This window comes from Oryctolagus cuniculus, chromosome 9 (genome assembly GCF_051225735.1).
Source record: "Oryctolagus cuniculus isolate XC-2025 breed Fujian yellow rabbit chromosome 9, ASM5122573v1, whole genome shotgun sequence".
In the NCBI taxonomy this organism is placed as follows: domain Eukaryota; kingdom Metazoa; phylum Chordata; class Mammalia; order Lagomorpha; family Leporidae; genus Oryctolagus; species Oryctolagus cuniculus.
Window position 1 is genome coordinate 76,554,836 of NC_142875.1, and position 11,644 is coordinate 76,566,479.

Consider the following 11,644-nt stretch of genomic DNA (forward strand, 5'->3'; position numbering starts at 1 on the left):
TATATATATATACTATGTGTGTATATATATATATATATATATATATATGTATGTATATATGTATATACACACATATATATATGTGTGTGTGTATGTTTGAAATATTTCTATTTTGTTTTCATATAATTTCCCATTTTAATAATGATATTAAATAATCATATTTAAATACATTCTTTTTAAAAGTATCACCTGAATGCAAAGGCTGATACAATTAAACGAGTAGTGTTCTTCATCTTGCTGCTGCAAAAAGGAGGAAATATACAATCAATCACAGGTTTCCTTTAAAATACATTAAGGTTTTAATTCAGAATGGCCCTTAAATCATAATTTTACAAGAAAAAATTTCAGAAGTTGTGAAACAAAGTGCTTTTTTGGCTAATAAATGAAATTTGTTTAGCTTTCTGCAACATGAGGTTTCGTGTGTGAATAAAACACTAAGCTTTGGATATTTAGTAACATTTCCCTTAGGTGTAAAGCCATGACTCTAAATGGTAATATTGAACTTAAGGACATAAACTAATGCACATGGTATGGACAAGAGAGTGGTAAGGTAGAACTGTATTCTCACACCAACTCTTCCATTAATGAGCTAGGGTGTTGTGGGCAGGTCACCAGATTTGCACTAAGCCTCAGGTTCCACAGTAGTAAGAGATTTCAGGGTTGGGCAACAGGAATAAATGGTATTCTTATCCTATAATGTTCATTTGTTGCATCTAGATTCCCATGAACAAAAAATCATTAATGAGAGCTACAGTTGGTGTTGCAAATGTACTTTGGAGGTAAGGAAGTTAGGCACATATTTCCAAGGAAAAAACATCCTAAAGACTGAGTGCCTTCCATTCATCACAGGAGGGAAAACCTGGTTTCTGTAGGCTCCAGTGATGCTCCATTTTACCAGATGGCTGCAGACAAGGTAACTAATGGGGACCAATTTCCTACCCTGCTGAAACCTCCAATGCAAGACCCAAATTCCATCCCACATGGAATGAATCCCAACACAGCTCTGATAGCCTATGCCCAAAACTGGAGAATGGAGAGAACAGATACTGAGCAGAGAACTTGGGACACAGATGAATGTTGTTAGGTTAACCTGAGATATAAGAAATCTTCAATACTTTTATTATCTCCCTCATCCACCTGCACCCACCCACTTTCCACCCAGACTAAGGAGCTAAGACTTAGGTAGATGGGCAACTGATTGATTAAAAAAGTAAAATTTACCTTGAGGTAGGCATCCTCTTACTACAAGCCCTTTCTGACTCCTGCAGTACACTGGATCTCCAGGAAGCAAAGAATTGTTACAACCCTGAAATTGCTTAAGAGTGGGGCCATAGAGAACCATGCTTGACAGAAACATGGAGGCACAAAGGAGTAGCTAGGAATGACACTAGCCTCTCTATTATTTTTCTGCATCTTTTCAAAACTATCCAGAGTAAATATACAATTAAGACTATTTTGTTCTTATCAAAATTTAAATGCAGCTTCAAACAGTGTTGGAGGCAATGCAAATTGGATCAATCATATGGAAAACATGAAGAATATTCCTCAGGAAACTAAAAATAGATCTATGTGATCCTCACATCACACTCCTGGGAATATATGCAAGGCAAATTAAATCAGTATATGAAAGATGTAGCTGCACATCATATATATAGCGGCTCAATAATTGACAATAATAAAAACATGGAAGCAACCTAGATGACCATCAAATGGTGACAGGTAGTGAAAATGTGGTATAACTATTTTAATAAAATGTTTAGAAAAACAAAATGTGGCATGTACGCCCAATGGAATATTTCACAGCCACAACAAAGAATGCTATCCTGACCTTTTCAACAAAATGCATCGAACTGGAGATCATTAGACTATGTAAAATAAAGCAGACCATGGGGCCGGCATTGTGGCGCAGAGGGTTAAAGCCCTAGCCTGAAGCTGTGGCATCCCATGTGGGCGCTGGTTCTAGTCCCGGCTGCTCCTCTTCCAATCCAGCTCTGTTATGGCCTGGGAAAGCAGTACAAGATGGCCCAAGACCTTGGGCCCATGCACCTATGTGGGAGACCCGGAAGAAGCTCCTGGCTTCTGGCTTCAGATCAGCACAGCTCTGGCCTTTGTGGCCATCTGGGGAGTGAACCAGTGGATGGAAGACCAACCTCTCTGTCTCTACCTCTCTCTGTAACTCTGTCTTTCAAATAAATAAAATGAATCTTTAAAAAAAAGTAAAGCAGACAATGAAAAACAAATATCACATGTTTTACTTGCAGAAGTTAATATTATGGGAGAGTATAAAAATTGCATGGCTGGCATATCATTTGGCCATTACAATTACAATTACATTACAATTACAATTATAAATAATTGTTTCACTGATTCATACCATATACATGACAATATGTCCTTTTTTCACATTATGATTATGATCATGAGTCCTCACTTTCTCATATTAATCTGTTTTCAAGAAAAAATAGTAGAGGCTGGGCTGTGGCACAGCAGGTTAAAGCCCCGGCCTGCAGCTCCAGCATCCCATATGGGGACCAGTTCAAGTCCTGGCTACTTGACTTCCAATCAAGTTCACTGCCAATGTGCCTGGGAAAGCATCTGAATATGGCCCAAGTACTTGTGCTCCAGGCTCCTAGCTTAAGATCAGCTCGGCACTGGCAGATGTGACCATTTGGGGAGTAAACCAGTGAATGGAAGTCTTCTCTCTCTGTCTCTCTCTCTCTCTCTCTCTCTCTCTCTCTCTCTGTAACTCTTTAAATAAAACAATTTAGAAGAACAAATAATATATATGTATATAATCTCCACATATGAAGTAAATGTGGCAAAATACTAAAAATTATTAAATTTTCAAGCTGAAAAATAATAAACATAAAAGCTACCTACAGATAAAAGGAGACTTTAGAAAGACATGCTGTATTGTCACTGATGCTGCTGACAATGAAATTATCAAATCTCCATCTCTCTGGGTATACATGTGTATGAGTGTGTGTCTATTTATATGTGTATTGGTTTACATAATCAAATATATATTTGTTTATATAGAGCTCACGTTTCATCGACGTCTTCATCAACAGATATTACTGTTGACTGACTTAATGGAGTGCTGAAGGATTAAAAATATGTATATCAGATACAACATAATTTCCTAGATTTTATCTTGGTTCAATTAGTTACAATTACTCATTAACTTAGAAACTGGTTGACTTTTAAAAAAATCAATTTAAAAAGTAAACCATAGATATGTCAAAAAGTAAAATTCACCCTGAGTTTGCAGATACCTATTTCTCTTGCCCCATCCAATTTCATGACTCTCAAGTACATTCACCATCTCAATCTCCATGAATCACATTGTCTCTATAGCCTCTCAGGTAAGGTCAAGCAGACCTGAGGTGGCAGCTCCATTTTTTGTGGGTAGGCACCAGCCTCACATGGTGGCACAGCTCTGGAGAGTGAAGGATACATCCAGGATGCATTAGCTTTATTCTTTTCTGCTGAGGGCACCTCAGCTGCTGTCATTGCCACTTCCTTGGTCCATCCCGATGGCTTTCTCTGCAGCGTTGGCCTGCTCTAATAGTGTCATACAGACATTCTGATACTTTCCTAAAGGTTTGGCTGCTACAAACTCAGGGTGAAGTAAGCAGTAAGTAACAAGAGAAGTAAGTGAAGTAAACAGTAAGAGTAAGAAGAATCCTTTTTCAAACTATGCTTCTTCTTTCTATGATGATTCAAAACAAAGAGTATTACATACCGAAGCTTCCCATGAAAGGACCATTAGGAATGGCATGGAAGGAACTAAGTATTCTCATGGGTGCGCTCCTGACAGTGACTATCCCAAATTCCACCCCCCACCCCACACACCACAAATCATTTATGTCTTATTACCTTACACTGATGCGTTCACTTGGGGATGTTTTCAAGTCTGACTGGGCAGTACTAGAGGATTAAAAAGGTACATAGTAAGACCCCATGCAACTTGCTAAACTTGCTGCTTTACTTCAAAACGGTTTCAATAACTCTTCAGCTTACAAACTGGTTGACCCTTAAATACTTCATATACAAATCAGTTGTTTTGAATAGAATATGCCATGTTCCTTAAAAATGATTATTTCTATCATTGTGGCAAGTACTTTAGTCCTGTCAAAAAATGTAATGGTTCAGTATTAAAGTGCAGTTTCTTATCACTGAATGTGACGCGATGTGTAAAAACCTTTTCTGATGGGATTTATTTGAAATTCAACTCTAGGATGCTTATTGCACCTAAAGCCCTGCTTCCTAAGACCCTCCTTCACTCCTTTAATTCATCAAGGTGATCTTGCTTCCCTTTAGACAGGGTCTAATAGCTGGTAGCATGAGTCAGGGTTCCCTCCAATATGCTGTTATTTTTAGCTTCAGGGTACCTGCCTTACTAGGTAGCAGAGAACTGGAGGATACAGGAAACATCCAGGTTCCATTACCTCCTCCCCTTTCTGCTGAATTTATCTGATTTATCTGTTCCTTGTCCACTGCTTCCTCCCTCTTGCTCTAAATATGTCTCTCCTCTTTCCACCCAATCCAATAAGGTCTCATACAGAGGATTCTGAAGATATTCTGAGAGTTTGGCTAGTGATTGCCCAGGGTATAAATAACACAAGGAAGAGGAAACATTGATCTTGTAACATTTTTCTCTCTTATCCAATACAAACCAAAAGAAAGGTACCTACATAGGCTACAGAGAGACTAGTTAGAAACAGTGTCAAAGATGCTGTATGCCATGTATGTTTCTGACTACGAACTTCCCAAATCTTCATCTCTCTGTTTAATATGTATATATGAATGCTTGAATATATGTATAAATGTATATATTTTATGTATATATCTTGATATATTTTTATTTATATATATATAAATATATATATCTCACACTTCACTTGTAGCTCCATCAACATGTAGTGATCCATATTCATATATTGAAGTCCTGTTGGATTTAAAAACACATTAGTCAGATACCTTATAACTTTCTAGGTTTAAATTTTGGTCTTAAAAGTTTATATATCTTGTTTATCTTTTCAAAACACCAGCTTTTATTTTTGTTGATCTTTTGTATTTTCTTTAGTTTCCATATCATTGATTTCTTTTTTTCCACTTTGTTTATTTCTGCTCTGAATCTTAATATTTCTCACCTTTTTTATTTGAGATTTTGTTTATTCTTAAGTGCTTAAGATTCATCATTAGATTATTTATTTGATATCTGTCTTTTGTAATGTAAGCACTTAAGCAGTGGTGCCAGACAATGAGAAGGTAGACACCCTACGCTTGGCTCACTTTATTAAAATCTGATACACAAAACATTGAGTTTCCTAAGTGTTTTCCTGTTACTAATGGTGATAATACACCAACAGGAAGAAGCAACCCTCCATAATCTATTTTTCTTTTATCCAGTACAATATTTGAAAGAGAAATTTACCTACAGATGTTCCAGTGTGAAGGTCTTACTCTCTATTGTCATGGTTTCTCCTGACTGTGAATTTCATGAATATCAGTCTCCACCTTTCTGTGTATGTGTGTGAGTCCACAATCAATGGATGTGTGTATGTATATATGTATAAGTTATATATCTTATCCATCCTTTTATTTAAGGAATACAAGCTTCATACATATCATAATGAAACCTTCATGAACATCGTAATTCTTTTTTTTTTAACAGGCAGAGTGGACAGTGAGAGAGACAGAGAGAAAGGTCTTCCTTTGCCATTGGTTCACCCTCCAATGGCTGCTGCGGCTGGTGCGCTGCAGCCAGTGCACCACGCTGATCCGAAGGCAGGAGCCAGGTGCTTATCCTGGTCTTCCATGGGGTGCAGGGCCCAAGCACTTGGGCCATCCTCCACTGCACTCCTGGGCCACAGCAGGGAGCTGGCCTGGAAGAGGGGCAACCAGGACAGAATCCGGCGCCCCGACCAGGACTAGAACCCGGTATGCCAGCGCCACTAGGTGGAGGATTAGCCTATTGAGCCACAATGCTGGCTTGAACATCACAATTCTTCCCACTGTATCCACCTGCACACCTACTCTTCCACTGCTCTTCCTCCTCTCTCTCTTATTCAACTCTTATTTTTTACTAAGATCTATTTTCAATTAACTTTATACACATATGATTAACTATTAAGTAAAGAGTACAACAAATAGTTGAAAAAACTGTTCCTCATGTAATTATCTATTAATATAACTATGTATTCATTTATTTCTCACATTTCATTGATAACTCCACCAAAGGATGCTGCTGCATGTGAAGGAGAGCTATAGAATTTAAAAATACATGACTGATTGACATTTAGTTCACATCTAAATAACTTACTTGAAAGGTTGTTATCTGTTATTCATACAAATCAAGCTTTCTATGTTTTAATGAATATGTTCCTTCTGTGAAAAACTTTAATGACTCAGGATCTAAGCTAAAGGATTGGTGTTGTGGCATTGCTGGTTAAATCTCCACCTCTGACATCAGTATTCCAAATGGGTATTGGTTCAAGACCCTGCTGCTCCACTTTTGATCCAGCTTCCTGATAATGTACCTAGGAAAGCAGTGGCGATGGCCCAAGTACTTGGGCACTGCCTCCACAAGGGAGACCTGAGAGAAGATCCAGGCCCCTAGCTTCAGCCTGGTGCAGCTCTGGCTTTCTAGCCATTTGAGGAGTGAACTAGCAGATGGAAGATCTTTCCCTCCCTCTGTCCCTCGTGCTCTCTCTGTAACACTGCCTTTCAAATATATGAAAAATCTGAAAAAAAAAAAAGATTTAAACTTAGTCATTTACTGTTGAACCTACACACAATGTGAAAGCACTTTCTGGTTTAATTTATTGCTAACTAAATTGCAGTTTCTAGGTACAAATACCTTTTACCCCATCTAATTTTCTTATTCTCATGTCTCTCCATCAACTCTCTATTTTCACCCATCTCTGTCCACCCTTTTGTATCTTCTCTATTCCTATTTCAGGAACTGTAGGCCTGAGGCAGAGGCTGTATCCAATGTGATGGAAGGTTTGGGTTTGAGGCAACAGCTTCACATAATGGCAGAATTCCCGAGGGTGAGGAACACAGACTGGGTCTCTTAGCTCCATTCTTCTGTGTTGAGTGCTCCCATTATCTCTGCCTTTTGCTATCTCCTCCTTGCTTCAGTGGGATTCTTTCCTCCCATGGCCCGGTAGAGACTCTAATAGAGTCTCATGCACAGGAAACCTAAGTTGTCAAAGCACTTGCTGTCTCCTAATTAAGGATGGCAAACACCAAGAGAAAGAAGCATCCTATGTGCTATTTCCTTTTATCAAAAATAATCTCAAAAACATGGTAATATACCTACAGATGCTATAGTGAGGTACTGTGTTTTAAGGTCTAGAAATAAGGCCATACATCTACAGCCAGAAGATTTTTGACAACATGAGCAGACCAGACATTAATGAAAGGACAGTCTCTCAAAAGATGATGCTGAGAAAACTGAATATGCACATGCAGAAGACTCAATCTTTCTCAATTTACAAAAATTAATTCAAAATTGATTGAAAATTTAAGTGTAAGACCTAAAACTATGAAACTATCAAAAGAAAACAGGAGAAACCTTTCTTGATATTTTGGACATGATGGAAAGCACAAGCAAGGAAAGCAAAAATAGACAAATGGGATTATGTTGAACTTAAAAAGTTTCTGCATAGCAAAGAAAACAATTAACAGAGTGAACAGATAATCTACAGAATGGTGGAAATATTTACAAACTCTACATCTGATAATGTTAATAATGTCCAGAGTATATAAGAACTCAAACACCTCAAGAGCAAAAATACCTAGCATTTAAGCCACTGGTTAGGATACTGTCATGCCATATCACAATGCCTGATTTCAAGTTACAGCTCTGTTCTAAATCCAGCTTGCTGATGCATACCCTAGGAGGCAGAAGGTGATGGCTTAAGTAATTGAGTCCCTGGTGCTCATGTGGGAAGACCAGATGAAGTTCCTGGCTCCCAGCTTCATGCTGGCTCAACCATGGTCATAACAGGCATTTGGGGAGTAGATCAGCAAATGCAGGTTCTCTCTGACTGGTTGTGTTTCACTGCCTGACTTTCCTTTAAAAAAAAAATAAAGCAAATAATCTCATTTAAAAATATACAGAAGACCTGAATGAACATTTCACAAAACATGACATGAATGACAAACTGGTATTTTGAAAAGCATTCAGCATTACTAATCATTGGGGAAATTCAAATCAAGAAAACATTGAGATACCATATCACCCTGGCTGGAATGTTTATTATTCAAAAGGCGAAAGTTAACAGGTGCTGGCAAGGATGTGGAGAAAAGTGATCCCATAAACACTCTATGTGGGAATGTAAATCAATATAGCCATTATGAAAAGCATTTTGTAGGTTTCTGAAAACATTAAAAATAGAACTACCATAGGATCAGCAATCCCATGACTACTTTTATACTGAAGGAAATTGAAATCATTATGTTGAGGTTTTCACATTCTTATGTTTATTGTAAGACAAGAGCCAAGATACAGAATCAAACTAAATATCTATCAATAGTGAATAAAGGAAATTTGGTGTATATGTACACAAAGGGCTGCTATTCAACAATTAAAAAGATAAATCTTGTCATTGTGACAACATTCATGGAACTGGAAAATATATTAAATGAAAAAGCCAGGCCAGAAAGACAAATACAGAATAACCTCATTAATACATAGAACCTAAAGAAGCCTAGTTCATAGAGGTAAAGTATAGAGTAATGGCTAGCAGTTGGGAATGGGGAAGAGGATTTCAGCAAGTTAAAAGTTAAAATCATGGGGGGCGGAGCCAAGATGGCAGAATAGTGAGGGCACGCACCGGTAGTCCGGGAAAATTTAGTTTAATAAAAGCAGAGTTACGGTAGCCTCAGAAAAAGGATCAGGAAAAAATTGCAGAGGAAACTCTTCCGGAGCTATTCGCTGTGACCCAAAGGACCTACTGGGAGAGCAGGGTCACCCACCACGCGGAAGCCGAACCACAGGAGCCCCAGAGTCTGAGCACCAGTGTGGGAAGGGGAGTCTATGTGACAAAGACACCAGCGGGGAGAGGAGTGACGCTAAGGGCTCCGAGTCCACACATCGGCACTGGAAGCAGAGGTGAGCTCAGTAACCGGAGACATTGGCGGGGAAACGGCAGACAGAATTTTAGAGGGACGCGGGTTTTGAAGCGGGAAAGTCCAACAGACTACAGGAGAGAAGGAAAAATAAATAAATAAATAAATAAATAGGTGGGGGCATACTGGTACAGACAAGTTCCACTCTCCGCCAACCTTGCAAAGGTGAGCAAGAGACAAAGAGCTGGGATATACATAATAAAAGGGGAGAGTTAAGCCTACAATTCAGTAGCCTAGGCAACCCAGTGGGAGTCTGCAGTAGAAACGGAGCCTGCACAGACTCTTTGGGTAGAAGCCAGTGGAACCTAAATACCATCCATTCTACTCAGCCTTGCAGTATTACTTACCTCCTGAACAAAAAATAAAATAAAATAAAATAAATGAATAAATAAAGAGAGATTTACCACGCATAACCTGAGGGTGTCACCTTTTCACACCTGTAACCCTGAATAACCAAGCAGAGCTCTCAGGCCACACCCATCTCAAGCCTCCAAGGCTCCTCCAACAGCAGGCAGTCCACTTAACACGGACATAGTATAAAAAAAAAAAAAAAACCTCACAGTAAGGGAAACAGAATTTTTTTTTTATCTTTTATTTAATGAATATAAATTTCCAAAGTACGTCTCATGGGTTACAATGGCTTTCCCCCCCATACCGTCCCTCCCACCCACCACCCTCCCCTTTCCCACTCCCTCTCCCCTTCCATTCACATCAAGATTCATTTTCGATTATCTTAGTATACAGAAGATCAGCTTAGTATACCTTAAGTAAGGATTTCAACAGTTTGTTCCCACACAGAAACATAAAGTGAAAAATAATAGATGATTTTTTTTTTAAATGATGATGAAATCAGATCAGACCTATTGTCATGTTTAATCCCAGTGAGAGTCAAGTTGGGAATTGATAGTTTCTTTTTTTTTTTTTTTTTAACAGAAGATCAGTTTAGTGTACATTAAGTAAAGATTTCAATCGTTTGCACCCCCATAGAAACACAAAGTGAAATATACTGTTTGAGTACTCGTTATAGCATTAAGCCTCAGTGTACAGCACATTAAGGACAGAGATCCTACATGAGGAGTAAGTGCACAGTGACTCCTGTTGTTGACTTTACAAATTGACACTCCTGTCTATGGCATCAGTAATCTCCCTATGCACCAGTCATGAGTTTCCAAGGCTATGGAAGCCCCTTGAGTTCTCCGACTCTTATCTTGTTTAGACAAGGTCATAGTCAAAGTGGAGGTTCTCTCCTCCCTTCAGAGAAAGGCACCTCCCTCTTTGAAGACCTGTTCTTAAGGGAAACAGAATTAACCATGCCAAGCAATAAACATAGAAATCGAGGGAACAAGATCAACGATGACATTATGATGCCTCCAAATAAACAAAACACCCCAAGCCAAGATTATGAAGATGATGAGATAGAAGAAATGCAAGATACAGATTTCAAAAAAATTTTTGATAAGAACATTTAGAAGTTTTCAAAAGCAAATCCTTGAACTACAGAAATCCTTATTGGACAGGATTGAAAATCTCTCTCGTGAAAATGAAATTTTAAGGAAGAATCAAAGTGAAATGCAGAAACTAGTAGAGCAGGAAAGTGTGATAGTGAAGAGAAACCAAAATGAAATGAAGAGCTCAATAGATCAAATGACAAACACATTAGAGAGCCTTACAAACAGAATGGGTGAAGCAGAAGAGAGAATATCGGACTTAGAAGACAGAGAACAGAAAAGGATACAGTCAAACCAAAGAAAAGAAGAGGAAATTAGAAATCTAAAAAATATTGTTGGGAATCTACAAGATACTATTAAAAAAAAACAACATTCGGGTCCTAGGAGTTCCTGAAGGCATGGAGAGAGAGAAAGGATTAGAAGGCCTTTTTAGTGAGATACTAGCAGAGAACTTTCCGGGTCTGGAGAAGGACAGAGACATCCTAATACAGGAAGCTCATAGAACCCCCAGTAAACATGACCAAAAGAGATCCTCACCATGACACGTTGTAATTAAACTCACCACAGTGAAACATAAAGAAAAGATCCTAAAATGTGCAAGAGAGAAACGTCAGATTACTCTCAGAGGATCTCCAATCAGACTCACAGCAGACTTCTCATCAGAAACACTACAGGCTAGGAGGGAATGGCGAGACATAGCCCAGGTACTAAGAGAGAAAAATTGCCAGCCCAGAATATTATATCCTGCTAAGCTCTCATTTGTGGATGAAGGTGATAGCAAACAGAAATTGAAAGACTTTGAGGCCACTTGTCTGGCCCTGCAAAAGATACTTAAAGATGTGCTACACTCAGAAACACAGAAACACGGCCATCAATATGAAAGAAGGGAAAGGAAGAAAAACCACCAGTAAAAGAGCATGGGAAGCTCAAAGCATATACTAGAAAATATCTCTGGGAAAATGGCAGGGCAAAGTCACTGTGTATCAATAGTCACATTAAACGTGAATGGCCTGAACTGTCCAGTTAAAAGACACAGACTGGCTGACTGGCTT